At 39.6% G+C, this 6,431-nt stretch overlaps 1 pseudogene; it reads right to left on the bottom strand.

The window, feature by feature from the left end:
* Positions 1 to 2,086: 2,086 nt before the first annotated feature.
* On the bottom strand, positions 2,087 to 3,408 carry LOC740218 (C-terminal-binding protein 2-like; annotated as a pseudogene).
* Between the last annotated feature and the right edge of the window lie 3,023 nt (positions 3,409 to 6,431).

Genomic DNA, 6,431 nt, shown 5'->3' with positions numbered 1-6,431 from the left:
AATACTTTTGGCTGTTGAAGTTTTTTTTCTTTTTTAAATGAAATTTAAAATTGAAGTATGGGATGCATGCTGAAAAATGCACAAATCAAAAGCGTGTAGCTCAATTAAGTTATGAAAAAGTGAATGCCCTTGTAACAGCATCCCAGGAACATTTTCTATAGCTCTCCAATCACTCTCCCTCCAAATTCTTCAAAGCAACCACCATTCCGACTTTGAAAATCATAACTTAGTTTTGCTAGTGCTCATATACCATATAAATGAAATCATATATGGCCATTGATGTGCATAAAGTATGTATACTTTTGTGTTTAACTTCTCTGAAAGAGCTATAATCATGAGATTCATACATACTGTTATATGTAGCAGCAATACACTAATTTTGATTGTTTTGCAGTATTCTATTATATGAATACACCAAAATTTATCCATCCTCTGTTACTGGATATTTGGGTTGTTATGAATAATGCTGCTGTGAAGATTCTCAGACGTTCATTTGAGGTTGTGTGTGTCCGTGTGTGTGTGTGTGTCCATTTCTATTGGTACAGGTTTAGGCATTGCATTGTTAAAAAAAAAAAGCACTAAGAGTTTTCAAAGTGTTTGTACAAGTTTCTTCTTCTAACAGCAGGATATGAATGTTCCTGTTCCTCCTCATTCTCACCAATCCTTGGTATTGTTGATCTTTCTAATTTTAGCTATATTGGTGGGAATAAAGTGACATCTCATTGTATTTTTAACTTACATTTCCATAAGGAGCTCATAAGGTTAGGTAACTTTTCATATGTTTATAAGCCATTTGAATATTCTTTTTGTTAAGTGACTGTGTAAGCTCCTTACCTATTTTTATATTGGGTTATTATTTAGCAATCCAATATAAAAATAGACATTCCTTATTTATTTTGCATATGAGCTCTTTGTCAGGTCTATGACACTATATTTTTTAAAATTACTTTTTACTAAAAATGGCAGTGAATGCTAAATGTCCAGCTTTACAGTAAGTACAGTAATAGCAACTCAAACTAAAACAAAACATACTTCTGATGGCCATTATTTTTCTGTTTAGGACAATTTTAAAATCTTGTTTGTCACAAAAACAGGAATGTACCTATACAAAGGCTCAAAATAGGCCATCCTTTTAAACAAAAAGGCAATGATTCACAAAAGACTATGAATAGAACATGTAACTAGTTGACACAAATCTAATAGGATTTGTTAAAATCAGTCACATCTAACACATCTGAAGTGTTCTCGTATGAAGTATCACGTGAAGAAAAGAAGACTTTATCAACATCTAAAAAAGTGGGTTTGCTCATGGACAATCTGACAAGTTACCATAAAAAGTGTTTCCTGACACATAAGGAAATGCAACATTATCTTCTTAAACCTTTTAGTTCAAGTCTTTCCACTCAATAAAATAGCAGAGGATCTGAAACTGAGAAAATATATTTGAGTACAAACAGCTTGTGAAACTTAACACTTTTTTCATCATTAGAGGGTTTTACCAAACAACCAACTTGTCTGCTCAGTAGGCATTTCAGATGTGAGAGACACTTCTCTATACAGGAGCCTGTACTGTCTTCAATCCTATGTGTCAAGTGTCTACCACAGGCAAACAGCTCGTTTCCCCATTTTGTAGTAATGCAATCTTCCTATTAGCAAAAAGAGGTAACCAGCCCCTGTAGACTGAAGGGACCAGAGTCACAGGATAAGGATTTCCTCTTAATATTTTTTATTTTGATGTTTGAACTCCTGATGCAATATTCTAGAACAGGGTGTCAGGACCTGCTATGCTCAAGGGACTGACCAAGGAAAAAGCTCTGTTTATTTTGTGTGATTTGATGCACGGATGAAAAACTCAACACACAATAACAGAAGTTGGTTGTTAATAAATCACATCCTAGTCTTTCAGCACTTCCACAAGCAGATGACATTTTCAGTTTTCTAGCTCTTGTAGTTTTAACACTGCAACATCAATGATGCATATATGTCCAGAATCAGTTAAAAAGACCGTCAAATTATTTTATTTCATCTATTTGTTCACTCTCTTGGTCCCAAGTATATTGGAATGATTACCTTTTGGCATTCTCTGCTATTGTGGGTTGGGGTGCTCTCGATTGTCTCCGTGTTTTGTGAGCTGGTTGGGAGAGGGAGCTTGGGAAGGATGTACCACTGTCGGGAGATTGTGAATCACTGGGATGCCTCCAAGGATGATCCCTTCCGTGGCTGCAGGGAGTGCTCCTGGAGCCACACCCACGATGCCTGGCAGATACCTGTATGTGGCACCACTGAGCTCGAGATGAATTGCTTGCTGGTCTATTACTGACCAAGGCGCTGATGTGACAAAGAATTCTTGTTCACACAGTTTCTTGAGCTTTCTGAATGTAACCTGTGATGGCTCAACAGATCTCGGTGGCAGGTGCCTCTCATCTCCAGTGACGCCTGCTCACTGTACCAGGCAGTGTGGGGAATACAGATAAAATTCCTTGCATCTTTAAACGGACCCTGAGCAAAGCCAAAGGGCTCTGATTTCTGCATGTCGAGGGCTGCGCCTCTATCCTGCTCTCTTTGAGTGCCTGTCCTAAGGCTTTCTTGTCTACCAAGCCACCACGGGCTGCGTTCACAAGGAATTCTCCCTGCCCCATCTGCTTTACAGTAAAGTCATTGGTGAGGTTGAGGTTATGTTCATTGAAACTGCAGTGCATGGAGAGGCGGTCACTCTGATACAGCAAATCCTGCAGGGCATAGACCCTCTGCAGGCCCAGGGACTGCTCTATCCCATCCTGCAAGTAGGGATTATAAAATAAGACACTGAATCTGAAGGCCTTGGCTCGAACTGCAACTGCCTGCTCCGTGCCACTGAAGCCGAAGAGGCCCAGCGTCTTCGCAGGGATGCAGGCCGCTCCTGATCCACCTCTGCTCCAGGCTCTTTACCCACGTGCCTTCCCGCAGCGCCTGGTACAGCCACGGTTCCTCCGGTACAGATTGAGGATGTGGCAGATGGTGGAGTCGGCTGTTTCTTCCTCGGCTTGGAAGGGATGTTGCACACAGCAATCCCGAGCTCACAGCCAGCCTTGATGTCCACATTGTCGTGGCCAGTGCCTATGTGCAACAGTCACTCTCAGGGCCTTGAACTTCTCCAGGTCCTCCCTGGAGAAGGTGATTTTGTGGTACATCATGGCGCCCACGGCTTCATTTAAAACATTCTGGTGGATTTCCTGCGTGGACTGTGCATCACAAAAGGCCACGGTGGCCAAGTCCTTCAGGATGGGCATCTCCATGGTGCAGTTGCAGTGGTCCAGCAGCGCCACAGGGGGTGGGGTGCTCGGGGCCGTTCAGGACGTGGGGGCGGATACCTTCACAGATTGTGTCCAATCGCTGCCTCTTGACCTTGTGCTTATCCACAAGGGCCATTCTTACGGAACTGTGCAAATCTCAGATCAAAAGGCAAAGCAATCCTCTAAGAACTTAGGGAAACTTGTAGGAGTCTGCGTGCATGACGCCACCATGAACCCAGTATAAATCTGTCCACTGACTCTATAGCCTGATGTGATTTTTTTCTCTACTTCACTTTGAATGTCCTAAAGATTTTGCTTTATATTACTCTAGAGCTCATATATATTCACACTGTTTTATCCTCATTGAAATTTGTACCCTTTGGTATTAAAAAAATACCCCTCCCTGACTTGTTAAATACTTTTTAGCCTGAATTTAACTTTGTATAATATTCAGATTGTGATTTTCTTCTTTTTGTGTGAGTTTGCCTAATATATTTTTGTCCATTCTATTATTTTCAGCTTTTCTGAGACTCTATATTCAGCACAGAATTGAATTTTATGTTGTGATATAATCTGAATATGTCTTTTTAAAAAGGTGAGTTCAACTCTTTCACATTTATTAGTATAACAAATATAATATCCCAATCCTTTATTTCTTTATATAGTACCTATTGATTTTCTCCTATGGCCAATGGATAGAATGAGGGCATACCTTTTCCTGTCTGTTTCCTGCTCTGCTTCCTGGTACTACAATTATATTATCTTCTTACTATTTACCTTTGTATTCTATATAATTAGGTCTTGGATTTGATTTTTTAAAAGCATATCCTTTATCCTCAGCAGAATCATTGTATCTACCATGCCTCTCATTTTTTTTTCTTCCTCTGTTGATATTTGTTGGTTATAATAATTCTACATTGTCAGGGCATATAACATTTGCATTTTGTTCTGTCACTCTTCACTTGGCATTTGTTTTAAGCTTGGTAATCCATTTAAGCAAAGGGGACTTTGTTTTACTTGTCTTTTTGTCATAACTTTACTAGTAATCTTTTGGTTAGATAGAGTTTGGCTTCTAGTAGATTCCTGTTGCAAATAAGAGGGCTTATGCAAATAATCCAATTTGTCCATTTTATTTAAACCTAAATCACAGCTTCAGTGAATACAAAAATCCTTGAATCTCATCTTCTTTTCAGAAGGTTTCAAAGGTGTTGTGCTACTCTCTTCTACCACTGAACATTGCTATGAACATTTTCCCTCTTGACTTTGTGACTCTATTTTTTTTTGTTGTTGTTGAGACTAGATGGTAGCCTAACTAGAAGTGGTGTTTTTTTTTTTAAATTTTTTTTATACTTTAAGTTTTAGGGTACATGTGCACAACGTGCAGGTTAGTTACATATGTATACATGTGCCATGTTGGTGTGCTGCACCCAGTAACTCGTCATTTAACATTAGGTATATCTCCTAATGCTATCCCTCGCCCCTCCCCCCACCCCACAACAGGCCCCAGTGTGTGATGTTCCTCTTCCTGTGTTCACGTGTTCTCATTGTTCAATTCCCACCTATGAGTGGGAACATGTAGTGTTTGGTTTTTTGTCCTTGTGATAGTTGGCTGAGAATGATAGTTTCCAGCTTCATCCATGTCCCTACAAAGGACATGAACTCATCATTTTTATGGCTGCATAGTATTCCATGGTATATATGTGCCATATTTTCTTAATCCAGTCTATCATTGTTGGACATTTGGCTTCATTCCAAGTCTTTGCTATTGTGAATAGTGCCACAATAAACATACGTGTGCATGTGTCTTTACAGCAGCATGATTTATAATCCTTTGGGTATATACCCAGTAATGGGATGGCTGGGTCAAATGGTGTTTCTAGTTCTAGATCCCTGAGGAATCACCACACTGACTTCCACAATGGTTGAACTAGTTTACAGTCCCACCAACAGTATAAAAGTGTTCCTATTTCTCCACATCCTCTTCAGCACCTGTTGTTTCCTGACTTTTTAATGATTGCCATTCTAACTGGTGTGAGATGGTATCCCACTGTGGTTTTGATTTGCATTTCTTTGATGGCCAGTGATGATGAGCATTTTCTCATGTGTCTGTTTGCTGCATAAATGTCTTCTTTCGAGAAGTGTCTGTTCATATCCTTTGCCCACTCTTTGATGGGATTGTTTGATTTTTTCTTGTAAATTTGTTTGAGCTCACTGTAGATTCTGGATATTAGCCCTTTGTCAGATGGGTAGATTGCAAAAATTTTCTCCCATTTTGTAGGTTGCCTGTTCACTCTGATGGTAGTTTCTTTTGCTGTGTGGAAGCTCTTTAGTTTAATTAGATCCCATTTGTCAATTTTGGCTTTTGTTGCCATTGCTTTTGGTGTTTTAGACATGAAGTCCTTGCCCATGCCTATGTCCTGAATGGTAATGCCTAGGTTTTCTTCTAGGGTTTTTATGGTTTTAGGTCTAACATTTAAGTCTTTAATCCATCTTGAATTAATTTTTGTATAAGGTGTAAGGAAGGGATCCAGTTTCAGCTTTCTACATATGGCTAGCCAGTTTTCCCAGTACCATTTGTAGATTCAATGCCATCGCCATCAAGCTACCAATGACTTTCTTCACAGAATTGGAAAAAACTACTTTGAAGTTCATGTGGAACCATAAAAGAGCCCGCATTGCCAAGTCAATCCTAAGCCGAAAGAATAAAGCTGGAGGCATCAAACTACCTGACTTCAAACCATACTACAAGGCTACAGTAACCAAAACAGCATGGTACTGGTACCAAAACAGATATAGACCAATGGAACAGAGCCCTCAGAAATAATGCTGCATATCTACAACCATCTGATCTTTGACAAACCTGATAAAAAGAAGAAATGGGGAAGTGCTGTGTTTTATGATTGGTTTGGGGAATGTATTTGGCTTTCTCAGGCTGTTCCTAATTGGAAGCGGGTGGGGAGGGTTGCAGGGGTGGATGAGAACATCGAATTAAGCTGATAGTTCTTGACCAAGTCCTGGCTGTTTTGGGCCAGTTGCTACAGGGGTTGTTATTTGGTTTTCTGGTCACTGCAGAGTGTAGGTCATAGTTGTGTTTGTATATATGGTCTTGATATTGTCCATTTGTATATTCAGTCTCTCAATTTTGCTTTTTTTCTTTTT

Source organism: Pan troglodytes, chromosome 12 (genome assembly GCF_028858775.2).
Source record: "Pan troglodytes isolate AG18354 chromosome 12, NHGRI_mPanTro3-v2.0_pri, whole genome shotgun sequence".
Lineage (NCBI taxonomy): Eukaryota > Metazoa > Chordata > Mammalia > Primates > Hominidae > Pan > Pan troglodytes.
This window is presented reverse-complemented; position numbering and strand designations above follow the sequence as displayed.